The following is a 16,358-nucleotide window of genomic DNA, read 5'->3' on the forward strand; positions in this document are numbered from 1 at the left end:
CTGACACAGATTACCAGCTCAGATATTTAAATCCGTGAGTCTCACTGAGCAGGAACAATTACACGGATGGAGAGGTAAAGTTACAATTTGTAATGGCTACACCCTCTACGCTGTTTGATCGCAAATGAGCAGATTTTCTATCATAACAGGTCTCTGCTGGATGCGGAGTTGAAAGCACACAGAAGCCTTTGCTTTGGGGTAGAAAGAAAACTAAAACACTGATTTCAGATGACACTTCTTAAAATTCACAAGAAAAGAAAAGAGTTTCAGGGTTTTTTTCCTGGAGTCACCATAAGACAGCCCGAAGTGAATTATTGGGCATTCGGCACCGGTGGGATCATTCTCCTTACCTCGCGGAGGTTTCACTGTGATCTCTGTCCAGCTCAAACTGACTCATTTGTATCCCCCAGAAGCAAGGGGCAGACCAAGAGCAGGGAGCAGTTCCTCGCTGTATAAATAAGGAGGCTCAAAGGCTGGCGGATCTTGACCTCCCCATGGTCATGGTCGCGCCCTTGAGTCTGGAGAAGAGGGAGTCACATCAGAGTCAGAGTGCTGGGGATGGATGAGCTCTTAAAGTAATGTGCTGTAAACCCCTCAATTTACAAGCCGGGCGCTCAGAGCTCACAGAGGTTAAGCAAATGCTCCCACCTCCAAGGCCCAGCCGGCATCGTCTGTCTCCCACTATCCATAGCTGCTGGATGCTGTTGTCTGTCTCCTGCCTGGGGATGGGGGATGAGTTTCAGCATGGATTACTCAGAACTAGAGTGAAAAGTACCAGTTTGTGCCTGCCTGTGAAGGTTCACTCTTAGTTTACCTTTCCCCAGAATAAAGGGAGCTCCTGGGAGATACCCTTAGACGAAAAAACACTCACTTCCCTTGGCTAAGTCTTTCCAGCTGACTTCTGGCTTGTGCAGAGAAGAGTTTTTGCTTGCTCACTGCCTGAGCAGACATTGTCAACCCTCCATTTGCTTACGATGCACATCCTGGGTTCTTTTCTAGGAGGATGTTGGGATATCGGGAATCCAATGACAGAACGAAATCCAGGTCCTGGGAGGCTGTGGTAGATTTTAGGACTAAAAGTTTTTGGGTCAGACAGAATCCGATTCAAATTCTGCCTCCGTCCCTTTTGTGCTGTGTGACTTGGGCAGGTTAACCTCACCGTCCTTCTGTCTCTTCATCTCGAAATGACATCTGGAAGAAACGAAACGTGTAGCACAGAGCCAGGCACATAGTGAGGGCGGCATGGATGGCAGCTGTGATCATTAAAACCGAGATACTTGGAGCAGAAAGGGACAAAGAGATTGCTTAGTAAATTTTTGTGTTCTCTGTACTGAAGGGGAAGCCAGCATCAAAACCCAAGGTGGCTTATGTAATGATGAGCCAGGTCAAGAATCAGTTTTCGGCTCCCCTACCCAGGGCTCTTATCCCTTCCACATGTGGCTGGCCTTCCTTGGGGACCACCTGAGCCGGCTAAACGCACTCTGCCCTGGGGGTCACACGGGCCAGGGTAGTGAAGCTGTCTGCTCCTCCTCCTTGCCCCTCTGCTCTGTTCTTCCTCTGAGTTTCTGATTTCAGGGGATGTTTGTGCCTGCTCCGCTCTCTGGCCCAAGGTGCGGCCAAAATGAGTGGGAGGAAGCTGCCTGGGCTGTCTCTAGTAGAGAGGGGGCAGATCATTTATTGGGTCGACAGAAGCCTGCCCACGTCCCATCGGCCCCAGGGAGAGCAGACCTCTGCACCAATTTATCTTGGAAATTGTCTTTTCTTTGGGCAAAGGGAGGGGGAAGGAAACTTAAAACATCTAGCCACATGCCCGTGAAATCTCTGCCCAAAATCAGTCATCCTTTTTAATAATGAGAGCTGTCACGAGCCCTGGTTCAGTCGGAAATGATGGCCTGTGTAAATATTTGGTCTGTAACTGATTTATGGGTTGGGGAACAAAAAAATAAGATTAGTGGCTAATCACAGAGATGCAGGAAAATCAGCAGGCCTGGATGCCAGCACTGATCAGGCCTGGAAGGCTGGGTCCCGCTCGTTGTTTAGATGAGCTCAGACGATGGTGAGGGAGGCTGGGCCGGCTCTACAGAGGGCCTTAGCCAGGAGAGGGGCTGTGGGCTTCTGGATTATTGACTGGGGCCAAGAGCAGCATTACGTCTGTGTCCAAAGACCAGGCTCTAGCCAGATGCCAGATTGCAACGCTAAGATTGGTTCTTCCCAGCCAACCTTGAAATTGACAAGCCTGTAAAATTCCTGCCTGGACAGGCACCGTTGTGAAATCAGAATATACGTGGTCAGTGCTAACAGTGGAATCACTATAGGGATTAGGAACTGGCTTTGAAGTCAGCCGGATCTGCAGTCACACCCTGGCCTTTACGGAGTTCTGCACTGAGAACATTACCTGTGGAGAGCCCTGGTTACCTTAAGTGCAAATAGGAGGTGAAAGTCTTCCTTTACAATCATTGCTGTAGTGGTTCCAGGTGAGACAACGCAGCCTGAGCATAGCACCTGGCCCCGTGACCTCGGGCAGGCAGATCTGAGTGGGAGCAGACCTCAGTGTTAAGAGTTCAGTCTCCGGGTGGGCTGGTATGGACACGTGCTTGTTTTTTTGCAGGTTAAGCGCTCCCTTTCTTCACAGCAGATCCCATGCAAGAAATACAGATATAGCATGGGTGAGCCTGCTTCCCCCCGGAGCACCAAGGCATTTGTGCAATCGATAGCACAGTAGAAACCCAGAGATTCCATGCATTTGCTTAGCTGGTGTCTTTATTGAGCTCTTACTGTGTGCCAGTCATTGTGCTGGGATCTAGGATCCAGAAGACAAGACCTCGGCTCTCCCAGCACTTCCAGGGAGGAGGGAGAGGCTCCAATAACTGAAAAATAACAACAACAGCAGCAATGAAAAACACCACGCTTCAAAACCAGGATCAAAGCTTTGGAGAAACAGAGCTGCCGGTGACCAGACTGGAGTTGTCTCAGGAAGGGTGGGCAGAAGAGAAAGGCGAAGACCCGGATCAGGTCCATGTGGCGGTGGCAATTCTTGGGGTGAGCAGGGGAAGGAAAGTTACGAGCGGGGCCCCTTTGATTAGTTTGATTTGCCTATTTTGGGGTAAGCCTAGATCCTACTAAAACAGTGATAGGCGAAGTACTGTGCCGGGACCAGATTCAGCCCATTTACCCACTTTTGGAGAGCTCTGTTGGGATACGCGGGTCATTCCAAGACGCGCTATCTCCAGCTGCTTTCCTGCTACATGGCAGAGTCGTGTCATTGTGACAGACAGCATGTGGCATGCAAAGCTGCAGGTGTTTGTTCTTTGGTCCTTTTCACAAAATATCTCCCTTTCACTCCCTGACCATGCACACCTGGTGCTCTTTCTGTATCCTTAGTCCTAAGAAGAGAATATATATAAGAGGGACAGTTTGCTCTTTCCTCAAATCAGTCTTTGGTAGAAGGTCTGTTAGATTTTGAGAGCTGATTTGTCACCGAGCAAAATTTAACCTTTAAAAAGAATAACCACTACCTATTTGTACTTAAGACATTTGTGTATTTTCAAATGCCTATGTTCATATTATATGCACCATATATATATATATATATATATAGTTTATATATCATGTATGTATATAAAATATGTTTAATTTCTAGGAATTCATAAACATCACATTTTTATGTCTGTGAATTAAATAGGAGATAGCAGTTACCAGCTGGCCTAGAGTAGCCATTCAAAAAACAAAATCTATCTCAAAACTGATCTTTAAGGCTGGGCATGGTGGCACACATCTGTAATTCCAGCACTTGGGAGGCTGAGGCAGGAGGATTGCCACGAGTTGAAGTCCAGCCTGGGCTCCATAGTGAGTTAGGTGACCCAACCTCAAAAATAAAAAACTGACCTTCTATTTGGAACTTTCTGGGAAAAAATCATTAAAATACTCAATAACAGTTGGCCCCATTATTCCACGTGCTCTAGAATTTTTTCTTTGAATAAAATAAAAAAAACCTTTGCATGGGTTACTTTAAAATTATGTTTTAAAAGGCCACTAATTCAAATGGGGAGACAACCCTAAAATTAGCATGTTGTCTAGCTCCTAAATCCACAGCTCTCCCCCAGCCTGCCAACTGCTTCTTGTGTGTCCTCCCAGAAAACGTTTATACAGATTTCCCCCATTTGTGATGGCTCAACTCCTGATTTTTGTCTCTACAGTGGTGTCAAAGCAACATACACTCGGTAGAAACCGCCTTTCCCACTTTGAATTTGGATCTTTTCCTGCTTAGCAGCACGTGCTCAATCTGAGCCGTGCTGTTGCCGAGGGAACCAACCCATATTCTAGCGTGCTGTACTGGTGTTCAGTAGGTTAGGGGCACTAAGTGCATCGTGACTTAGGGTATTTTCAACTTAGGATGGCTTCGTCAGGACGTGGCCTCATTAAGTTGAGGAGCATGGGCTCACGTGGACGTGGGTATCTGAGATTGTGCACCCGTGTGCCGTATCGGCCTAGGAACCAGCATATCTCCCCATCTGCCCTCTTCCCCCGGTCTTGGCCAGCACATCCTGGAGAGCTGGATCCCCACTGCCTTCTAACCTCACCTCTCTGCTGTGGCTCTCAGAATACAACCCCATCTCCTTACATTAGCAGGCAAGGATCTGCAGAAGCCTCGCCCCGCAGCCTCCAGACCTCAGCTCCTGCATCTGTTCTCTCAGGTTACCTGTCCTGGCCTTGCTGTGGTTCCTGTCTTGTGTCTATCCTTGTCCACCTTTTTATCCAGATCTTGGCAAGCCTGGCTTCTCTTTGACCTTCGGGTCTCAGTGGACGCACCATGCCTACCTCACCAGCCTATTACCCTGAACCACTGGGTTTTAATTCTCCCTGTAGCTCTCACTGTTGACTGGTATTTCCTTGTTATTTTATCCCTTCGCGTGCATCCTCCTAGCAGGATACAAGCTCATAGAGAGCGTGGTGGCTCTTACCTGCCTCCTTTACTACTGGAGTCCATTTACCTTATTGCCTTAGCAATCCTTATTGGATTATTTTTAAATTAACATATATCTTTGAAAGACACAATAAGGCTGTATCACACACATGTTTTTACTCTTCCACATCATAATGAAGCCTCATATTCCTCTCTCCTGATTGTTTTCAACACCTACATAGTTTCCATAATTTAATTGACCGGCCTATTCTGATGCATGGTTTGACTACTTCCAGTTTTTTCTAAGCAAAATTAATTTTACTACTGCAAGGCGATGAAAATCAGACTTGGAGAAGAGTGAGGAGAGGGGAGGAGAGAGTGATGCGATGAATGGATGATCTGATAGCAGATCAATGTACCCCTTCATCCTTCAATAGCACAACAGTGTCAAAAGAGGTTTCAGAAATACTTGAGATGGTTTGTGATCTGTTCTGTCCATGGCAGTAGAACCAACCACATGTGACTTCTGAGCACTTAAATTGCAGCTATTGTGACTGGTGAACAGAAGTTTAAATTTTATCTTAAGATTAAATTTCAGTAGCTGTATAGAGCAGCATGGAGTTAAGCAAATGGCTTTATAAACTTACTAGTGCAAACTAATCCCAATGCCTGGTCATGGACAGTTCAGCTCTTAGCTGGGTTATGGGCATGGAAGGGAACAGGAAGAGAGGATGTTTGCTGCTTAGAATCCAAAGATCAAGAGACATTTTCCTCTTGAGGCAGGAAATAAATCCGAAGCAGACCCCTGGGGCTCTTCAGGGTGTTTTTCTTGCCTGACACCTGTGGACACGTAAACTAGGTAGAACAGATCTGTAAACTTGTTCTGAGAAGGGCCAGATACTAATGATTGTGCTTTTGGGGGCCATACAGTCTGTATCACGGAAAACCCTACTGATTTGAGGCAAAAGATGCTATGGACAGGACATAAATAAATGGGCATGGCTATATTCCAGGGAAATTTTATTTGTTAAAAAAAGGTTAAAAAAAAAAAAAAAGAGGCTAAGGATTGAATTTGTCCCCTGCATGCTCTGTGATTTAGTGACACTTGGCCTAGAGTTACCAGGTTTATTCCAGCGGGCAAACTATTCTAGCCATAACCCAGAGTTTCTTGGGTTCCCCATGCCCCGATGGGTAAAAGGCAGCATGGATGACTTCTGCCTTTGAATTCTAATTTCTAGTGGCCATACCAAGCCCGAGGTTTCTACTGTGGCCAGCGAGCCACCCAGAGCTATGCTGTGTTGAGTAGAGTCTTGCTCTCAGGTTTGCAGGTGCAAGATGTAGTATGTGGGGTGGTTGATCATGGAGGCCACACCTTGTATTTCACTTTTGTTCCAAAAACGCCTAACACAGAGCTCCACTTCGAGTGCGAGTGGTTAGCGTGTAACATATCTGCAACCGTCTGCTACGCAACCTCTCTGAGCTTCAGTTTTCCCATCTATGAAGTGGGTGTAACTGTACCTCCTTCCCTGTAGGGATGTTATGAGGGTTCCAGAAGTTAAGGCATGAATAGGGCCAGTACCTGGGTGATGCTAGATGCTCAGGGCATGGTACTAATGCCTATGGGATGCTGTGGATGGCAAAGCCAGAGCAGGATGGGTCTAGAGGGCATAAGAGTCACACTTGCATTAAGCCTTTAAGGAAGTGTAAGGAGAGTGGGGTGGTATTCTGGGAGAGTAAAGGCATGGAGGCTCTCAGGTCAAGCAGGTTCAAGGTAGAAAGAGACTGAGGAAGCAGTGTAAAGGTTGAATGCATTCACCAAGTAGGAAACTTGCTATAAATAAGAGGATGGTGCCAGTTTCTCCCACATATGCCATGGCTGGCCCTTTGTAGCCTGATATTTCACATGATCATCACTGTACCCTGGTGATCGCCCTCTCTGGAAAGGGAGGAGACGGACTCATAATGGAGGAGCGGTTTGCCCAAGACCACACAGTGGGGCAAGGGGAGCTGGATCTTTATCCGGAGCCATTTGATTCTCAGTCCCTGATGAACATGTCGTTGTATTACCCACTGTCCTTCCCCACAGGAAAGCAGCCTTTGCACTACCGAGTTCCTCTGGAGGTTACTTGCATTCTTCTCTGAAAGCTGTAGGACCACTTCGTAGACCCCCATGGCAACATGGGAACTGTATTCTTGCTGAGCCAGCCTTCTGTCAGGGAGCTCACATTGGAGGGACCTCTTCTTTGGACCTCTGCAGTTCTGCTCTCTACCTAGGGGAAACTGCTCTGCTCCTTGCAAGGAATCTGTCCCCCCGCCCAAATCTCTTGGGTCATTTCAAGGCGGGAGCCATCTGGGTCACCAGAGAGCCCTGGAATCCTAACTCCTGGTATGGGAAGTGGTCTAGGGTCCAGCATGGGGGGAAAAGTCCTCTCCCTGCCACTGGACTGGGGTGGTGTCTTGTGTTGTTGGGGCCTGGGCTCTGGATTTGGAGAAATTTGGCTAGGATTCCAGGGCTGTGTGGGTCCAGTGGCTTCATCCGTGAGACAGAGCTTCTGGTGAGGCTGAGTTGGTGAGGCCATTTGTGTGCTCTTCCAAGGTGGAGTTGGAGAGGACACTCTGCATGCCAGGTGACTTTCTAGGCCTAGGAGACACTATTGAGGTGGAGTTCCTGTTCTCGTTGGTGGGAGGCTGAGAACAAGTGCAGAACAAAAATTTCAGAAAGTAGTCAGTCAGTGTGTGGCCCCAAATGCCTATCCTATAAAAGGTGGTGAATGTTTTCTTCTTTCACTTATGGTGCCAGAGAATCTCTTGGGGTAAACACACTATATGACTCAGCTCGGCAGCTGCGACCAATTACCATAGACTGGGTGACTTCAAAGGCAGACATTTATTTTCTCATGGTTCTGGAAGAGAAAGTCCAAGATCAAGGTGCCCACAAGGCTGGTTTCTCCTGATTGGTGTGCAGAAAGCACCTTCTCACTGTGCCCTTGCATGGACTTTTCCTCTTTTTGCAGAGACACCAGTCCTTCTGGGCAAGGGCCCAACCCTTATGACCTCATTTAACCTTAACTACCTTGTAAAAGACCCTATCTGCAAATATAGTCACATTCTGAAGTAACAGGGGTTAGGACCTCAACATAGGAATTTGGGGGTTGGAGCAAATCTAGCGCTAAATAGGCACTGGTAGTGACACCTTGAAAGTATCTTAGGGCGCCGGGGATTTAGCTCAATGGTGCCACTGTCTGCCTCACAAGCTCAAGGACCCAAGTTCGATTCCCAGTACCAAAAAAGAAAAAGTAAGTGTCTTAGGAAGAAGACCACAGTGTAGGGAGAAGGGGTGTTTGGATCAAATGTACCTTTTACTCCTTTTCTCTTATTGCCTTTGGAAGTCCTTCTGGAGCCTCTTTTTCTTAAGGAAGACTTTAGTACTCTCACCCCATCCCAGTGACAGGAAACCTCTTTCCCTGTCAGTGTGGTTCTCAGACCTTTGTGTTTGTCCTGGGCCAAGCAGTCCAGGGTATAGAGGAATTCTTTGTTCTCTTTGTGGAGATGCTTGAACATCTTCTCTTAGCTTAGTCCTGACCCAGCTCCTCATGGAAATACGTTCGCCTCTAAGGAGCTTCCGTCTCTGTCTAGGAGCAAAAAAAATAAATAAATCTCCCGACAAAGGACAGATGGAAGCAGAGCATTTACTAAGTCCCCACTCGTCCACGGAAGTACATTTACTTCACTGGACCTTTGAGACAACACTGCAGAGAAAAGGCATTATTATTAATTTTTATAGGCCAGGCTCTTTGAGCTTACAGAGTGTGTTAAGCAAGCAGCTTTCTCATTGCTGAGGCAAAATAGCTGACACCAGCAACTTAAAGGAGGAAAGGCTTATTCTGGCTCCTGGTTTTGGAGGTTTCAGTCCATGGTTTGCTGACTCCGAGGCAGAAACATCATGGCAGACAGGTGGGCAGAAGACAGCTGCTCAACTCATGGCGTCAGTGAAGCAGAAAGCGAGGAACAGCCAGAGTGAGACAAACCCTTCCACGCCACGTGTCCAGGGACCTGGGTCCTCCAACCAGGCCCCGCCTCCTGTCAGCGCATTCAGCTGTGAACCCATCGATGGATTCACCCACGGGGGAGGATGGTACCTTCACGGCCAGTCACACGTGCACCTTTAGGGAAACATTTTAGATTGAACCATAACCGAGAGGTCAAGGCCACACAGTCAAGGTCACACAGCTAAGCATAGGGAGAATATACAGCACCTGTATTATTATGATGATTACTACATTATTATTATTATGGTGTTTACAATTAGAGTAAAATGCACATAACATAAACTTGACCATTTTAACACCTGCGTCTTGGTGGTGTTTAGGACTTAGCAGTGTCAACCTGCCATCCACTCCCAGAGCTTTCTGGTCACCCCAGAGGAAACACCATTCCCTACGCCGCCACCATTCCCCGTGCCCGTCCAGCCCTCCGTCCTGGAAACCCCTCTTCTCCTGTCTGCCTTTGTGGACTTGCCTATCCTGGATCCTACATAGGAATGGAGTGATGTAGTGGGTGGCCTTTTGTATTTAGCTGTCTTCATGTCGCAGAATGTTTTCATTTGGCTCATTTGCTTCATATCACAAATCAGAACTGTCTAATGCTGAATAATATTCCGTTGCTTGGACTCACTCCGTTTTTGTTTACTCGTGTATCTATGGGTAGACACTTTGGCTATTGTTACTAGAGCTGCTGTGAACATCTGTGGACAGTTTTTGTTTGAACACTTGTTTTCAATTCTTTTGGGTCTATATCTGGAAGTGGAACGGCTGGGATATATAATAATTCTACATTTCATGTGGTTGACGAACTGCTGAATTGTTTCAAACTGTTTTCGGTAGTGGCTGCACTATTTTACTTCGCCACCAGCAGAGAGGGCTCCAATTCTTCCCCTTCTCCCTAACACTTGTTATTTTTTTTTCCAAGTAGGGCTGTTCCAGCAGGATTGAAGCTGTATCTCGCTGTAGTTTTGATTGGTACTTCCTGAGTGACTCATTCCCCAGGGCATCTTTACAAATGCTTGGTGGCCATTCATAAATTCTTCCTGGGAAAAGTGTGTGTTTAAGCCATTTGTCACTTTTTAATTAGATTGTTTTTCTTTTTTAGTATTGTTTAAAAAAACTTTTTAGAAGTCGTACATTTCGTGCAGAGGTAAAGTGCACAATTTTTACCTATGTTTTGATGACTTTTTAATATACTGGTACACCCAGGTAGCTGCCACCCAGCCAAGACAAAAGGTATCTCACCAACCCAGAAGTCACTGAGCTCCTCAGAGAAAATCAACATCTTCCTTTCTTTCACCGTAGATTATTTTGACCCATTCGCACACCTCTCATAAATGACAGTGCCCTCCCGGGGATTTAGCTCAGTGGTCCCGCCGCCTGCCTCTCAAGTGCAAGGTCCCGAGTTCAATCGCTGGTACCAAATTAATTCATTGATTGATTAAATGACACTGCCTTAACAAAGTACATAGACTGGGTGGCTCATAAATAACAGGAATGCATTTCTCACAATTCAGGAAGTCCAAGATCAGGATGCTAGCGTGGTTGGGCTCTGGTGGGGCTCCCTGCCAGCTGGCAGACTGCTGACTTCTCATGGTATTCTCACACGGTAGAAAGACAGTGAGAGAGAGCTCTCCGAAGTTGCTTCGTAGGGGGCACTAATCCTGCTCATGAGGACCTACTCACCTCTCGTGGTCCTCACCTCTTAATATCATCACAGTGGTGGTTAGAATCGTAATGTATCAATTCTGGGGAGACACTAACATCCGGTCCATCGCAGGAATCGTGCTGGAATCATATAGTAAGGGCTCTTTGAGGGCTGGCTTCTTTTGCTGAACACAGTGTCTTTTAGGGTCCATCCATGTTGTGTCGCAGAAATTTCCTCCTTTTCTTGCAATGTCATGGTCAGCTCTGTGTGTCCTCTGATTTCTTTATCCATCCTGCTGTCAATGGACATGGAGATGTCCTCGGTGTCCCGTCACAGGTTTAGTATTGTCGGGAACGTTCTTCTCCAGGTCTTTGGTGGACACAGGCACTCATTTTGGTTGGGTTTCTGCCTTGGGGAAAAACTGTTGGATCAGAGCTTCTTCTTCTTCTTCTTTCTTCTTCTTCTTCTTTTTTTTTTTTCCAAATAGTGTTTGCCAAATAGTTTTTCAAAAGTGCTTTTTACCAGTTTACAATCCTACCAGGATTTTAGGAGAATTCTGGTTGCTACGTATCTTTGCTAACCTTTGGTCCTGTCTGTTTTTAGCTGTTGTGGTGGGACCTGCACTATAATTTACATTTTTTAAATCAATATTTCCTCCTCTTCTTACTCGCCTCATTCCTCCTTGCCTTTTTCTTCGTGTTCTTCCCCCTCTTCCTCTTCTTCCACTTCGTTTCCTCCTTCTTAGTATATTTTACATAAACTAAATAGTTGCTATCAAATTATAAATTTGATACTCAAAATTGACTTTTGAAAATTGAACTACTAAAATATAAGAAAAAGGAGCCCTCCCTCTCATATCTAAAAGCATCACGTTTTCCTTCACACTTGGGAAATGGGGCTTCTGTTGCCACCTCACTCATGCCCCATCTGTGCCAGGGCCTGGCTGATTAATGCTGGGCGTAGAGAGTGCTCCAGCCCGAGGCGACAGCTGTAGCTGGTGGTCCAGGAACAGAGCAGATTCTCAACAAATATCCTTTGGTGTGAGACATAACAGGGCTTTGCTTTTCCTCATTGCCTCTGGGCAGCGGAGTCAGGGATGTGCAAATGCTCCCACAGCCCCAAATATTGTGGCGCTCCTTGACTGAGAAAAGTCTCGCTTGGAGGTCCTCTGCTACGGTTGTCAGATGTGGCCAAGGTCAGCGGATTGAACTGGCCCTGCTTGAGGGTTGGAACAGCTCAGAGAGCACCACCCTGTGTAAGAGCTGCAGGCACTTTTTCCCCTTTGGGGAAGCCGTGGCTGGGTAAGTTTCTGCCTGGATGGGGCAGTGTATTCTGCTGTTGGTCTCTCTGCTGAGGGGAGTCTGTGTTTGTCAGCCCTGCCATCTCCTCCCACCCGGGCCAGACCCCGCAGGTGCTGCTAAAAAGAGGTTGCAAACTTTTGAGTTCAAGGGGACTCACATCCACCCTGGAGAAAACTGAGAGCAAAGGGGCCAGGTGGGCTGGCATCTCTGGTCAGTGCAAAGCCCAGCAAACTTGGCGCAAGGACTAAGCATTGCCTTGAGATGGAGACGTCCTTCAGTGGCCTTTGTGATGAAGGCTGGGAAGTACTGTTGATCTGCAGCCTTCTGGGTGCAAAGCCGCTTTACCAGACCTGGGCCGAGGGAGGAACAGCCTGTGCAGGTGTCCTGACTAGGATGAGAGTTTGTCAGCTAGGACGAGGAAGATGCCCAAGCAGCTAGAATCAGAGAGTGACGGGGACGGCACCACAATATGGGTGTAGTTAGAGAGGACCCTGTAAAGCTTTTATAGAGGGAGAAGAATGGGAAATCTTGGGCAGGGGAGCGCAGTTATACGATGGTTACTTCTTAAACCTCCCTCTTATCGCTGGGTGGAGATACACTGTACAGAATTAAAAGTGGGATCGGGTTATTGAGCCATCAGAAAAGAATGAAAGGCTAATGCACGCTAGAACATGGGTGAGCCTCAGAACGTTATGCCCGGAGAAAGAAGGCGGACGCAAAAGTTCACTTAAGACACGATTCCACATACATGAGATTCCCAGTGAGCAAGTTCACAAGCACAGAGCAGGCTGGTTGTTGGCAGGGCCTGAAGAGGTGGGATGGGAGAGAGTGACTCATGGGGAACAGGTTTCTTTTGGAGAGTTGCACCTGTTTGCAACCAGATGAAAATGATGGTGGCACAACATGTGGACGTATTTCCTGCTGTGGAATTCTTTGCTTTGAAGCAGTTAATTGTTCTACGTAGATGTAACAAAAAGAGAAAAGCGAAATTTAAAAAAAAAAAAAAGGAAAGAAAGGAGAAGAAAGTGGAAATGAGACCCCAGTCGTGGGTGCAGTGGCTCACGCGAAAAAGGAAAGGAGGAAGGTGGCTTAGTCCCAACCAGGGGGCTGGGGCTGGAGAGCGAAGAACCCACTGAAAGATGCAAGAGTTGGGAGATTTAATGAAAATTAGGCACCGGGAAAGTGGGGGAGGTTTCTGGATTCCCGCGCTGGAACAGCCCCGCTGTACTCAGTAAAGCAAGTGCCTTCCCTAAGCACCGATTCTGACTCCAGCGCTCGGTGTCTTTGCCTAACGTGGATGGCTGCTGCCAGTGCTTCCCGCCTGGCCAGAAAACCCTGAATTCCTACCCCATCCAGAAAGCACTGTGGCCCACTGAGGGCTGGGATGGAGTGGCCCCTTCCAGCATCTGTGCCTCCATATTTCATTGCTTTTGCCAGAATTGGCCCCATTTCCAGATATGGCAACAATGTGATAGATATCTGGAACTCTGCAAAGATCATGGAAGATGTGTATGTTAATCGCATCTATATAATATATTGAAAAATATCCACTAAATGTTAATGTACCAGATCGTTGGACACGGTCACTTGGGTCTGATTTTCCCCTTCTGGGTGTTCTGGTGGAGGGTAGATGGTGAAGGTGAATTCCGCATCATACCTGGGAACACTTCCTCGGTCAGGAGGACGGGATGCAAGATTTCCTTCCACTCTGCTGTGGTCAGGTTATCACTCATCCTCCCTCTTCCTTTCCTCCTGCCTTCTCTTCTTTACCCATCTTTCCATCCTACAATTCTCTCCTCTTTTATTCCATCCACCCATCCATCTCTCCACTCACCCATCCACCCATCCATCCATCCACCCATGCATCCATCCACCCATCCATCCATCCACCCATCTGTCCATCCATCCATCCTTCTTCCTTTTTTCCCTCCCTCCTCTCATTTCTTTCCCCTCCCCTCTCCTTTTCTTCTCTCCTCTCCTTCCTTCCATCTAACGTTTCTTTCCAGATACTCCTTCCCTTTTCCATCCATGGCCATGACCGGGTAAACACATTGCCTCCCTGAAGCCACTGGGGTTTTGCTAAACTTAGACTTGGCTCTTGCTGTGGGTGGGTCCCTGAGAAATCACCCCTTGATGGCTTAGTGCCTCAGGGCTCCCACTAGTGCTTGGGTGATGCTAATGGGCTCTTGAACAGAAGGTCTGGCTGTGTTCTCCTCACTGGCCGTGGGAGTGGTGGGTTGAGGGAGTAGCCAGGTGTGTCAGGTGAAGAGCAATTTTGTGTCTGTTCTGCTTCCTCAAGGCCATTTCCAAGAGCTAATGGACACTGATTTAACGTGGTCACAGGGACGCTAACAATGGGCAGCAGCATGCTAAGCTTGCTCCGCACCAAGTGTGTTATTTCCTAGATTTTCAGGAGTGGTGTCAGTGTTCTCCCCAATGTCCAGGTGAGGAAACTGAGGCTCAGAGAAGGCGATCACTTTCCTAAGGTCACAATCAGGACTGGAACCCTTCTCTCCCTGGCCCCCAAGCCTGTGAGTTGAGCCACTACACCACACCAACTCTTCCCCACTGGCCACTGAAGTGCAGGGAGAGGCGCCCTGCTGTTTGCCTCTCCTCTCCAGCCCTGGGCAGGGAAGAGGCAGCTGCTGCTGTGACAGAATCACCTGTCTGTTCCCTGCTGCGCACCCCCAGGGAGATGATAGGCCGGGCTGGCAGACCAGGCACTGTGAGGGGCCAACTCAGCAGGCCCATGGGGCTCCTGCCAGCTGAGAAGCTGCAGCCTCCTGGAGAGCTTGACTTTTAGGCTTCGTGTGTGTGGGAAGCCTTTGGGTTTTAATTGAACAGCTTCCCTGGGCTCTCAGTCCAGGACAGATGGTTTGCAAGGTGGCCCTCTGTGACCACCAGAGGGCGCAGCTCCCAGTTCTCTTGGATGAGCATTCCTGATGGGGTGGGTAGCTGATGTTTGGGGTGTGGTTTTGTGTACTTCTACTTGTTTGGTTGGTTTTGGCTTTGGTTTTGGTATTGGGGACTGAGCCCAGGACCTTCACACTGAGCAACATCTCCAGCCCTTAAAAACAAACAAAAAGTGTTTTGTTTTGTTTTTTAATATTTTGGTAGAATCTTACAAAGTTGCTAAATTGCTCAGGCCTGGCTTGAGCTTGTGATCTTCCTACCTCAGCCTTAAATAGTACTGGGATTACAGGCATGCACCACCACCCTGGGCTGTGAGCACTCTTAAACCAGCTGCTTGGAGGAGGAGGCGTATTTCCACATAGGCTTAAGAAATGCATTTCATTTAAGTTGTGCCAAGCAGGGGCCGGAGGAATCCACCTGCTGCCAGCCCCCCGAGAGCCTGTGGAGGAGGAGGGAAGACAGAAAGTTAGAGCACGGTGTGATCCATGCCAATGCCTTCCCCCACAGTGGCCATTTAAGAAGCGTTTCATGAGCAGCTACTACAGGCCCACCTCTGAGCCAGCAGCCAGGATAGAAAAATGAACAACAGAGACATTGTTTTCAAAGAGCCGCAGTCCACTTTGGAGAGGATGCCACAGCTGTGTGGTCCAAGACAAGTAGGGATTAATCAGGCAAAGAAGGGGAGAGAGTCCCAGAGGTGGAAGAGCCAGGTATTAGGGCAGTGGGGTAGTGGATATGGGTTGCCATGTTAGGAAGCGTGGATGAGGGCCAGGTACTAAGAGAGTGAGGTGAAGAAACGAGTTAACTCAGTGAGCCAGGACAGGAAGTCACAGGGGTGCTAATTTCCAAACCGGACCAGGGGGTGAGTGTAGGAGTTCTGCAGGCCGTGGAAACATTCCGCAGGCCGTGGAAACATTCCGCAAGAGGCCGTTTAGCTACCTGCTTTGCTTCCTTTCTCTATGACGTCTTCCTTTTAGTCACTCCATGCTGAGAGGGCTGAGAGATAGAAAGAGAAGGGAAATGGAAATATCTGTGTGAGCTTTTGGGAGTGAAAGGCCCTAAAGCAAGAGGTGGATGAAGCTAGAGTCAAGGTTCCAGGCACAGTTATTGGTCCAGCTTGAGTGTGTCTTAGTCCCAGGCTCCCTGGGACAGCTGGCCTCAGGGTGGATGGCAGCCGGGGTGGGATTGATGTGGAGGGTCTGCTGCAGATGTAGCTGAGAGATGGACCCCGGAGACACCTTCACCATGTCCCTTCCCTTCTTGTGGCGTCACTGTCTTCATCAGTGGAGAAGGGAGTGACAATAGCATCTTCCTCCTGTGTTAGTCAGCTTTTTGCTGCTGCTACTCAACACCTAAAAACAAACAAACAAAAAAGAACTTAAAGGAAGAAAGGTTTATTTTGGCTCTTGGCTTTAGAGGGCTCAGTCCGTGGTCACTTGGCTCCACTGCTTTAGGCCTGAGGTGAGGCATGGAACATCATGGCAGAAGGGCATGGTGATGGCATGCTGCTCCTGTCAGGGCTGCTGGGAAGCAGAGAAAGCGCTGAGGAA

General features: G+C 48.0%; 1 protein-coding gene across 3 annotated transcripts in view; it reads left to right on the top strand.

The window, feature by feature from the left end:
- The window catches only part of Ksr2 (kinase suppressor of ras 2), a 392,217-nt gene that overhangs the window by 207,781 nt on the left and 168,078 nt on the right, over positions 1–16,358 (top strand). The gene's annotated exons all lie outside the window — the stretch shown is intronic.

This window comes from Fukomys damarensis, unplaced genomic scaffold, assembly GCF_012274545.1.
Source record: "Fukomys damarensis isolate Sample0158 unplaced genomic scaffold, DMR_v1.0_HiC HiC_scaffold_12, whole genome shotgun sequence".
In the NCBI taxonomy this organism is placed as follows: Eukaryota; Metazoa; Chordata; class Mammalia; order Rodentia; family Bathyergidae; genus Fukomys; species Fukomys damarensis.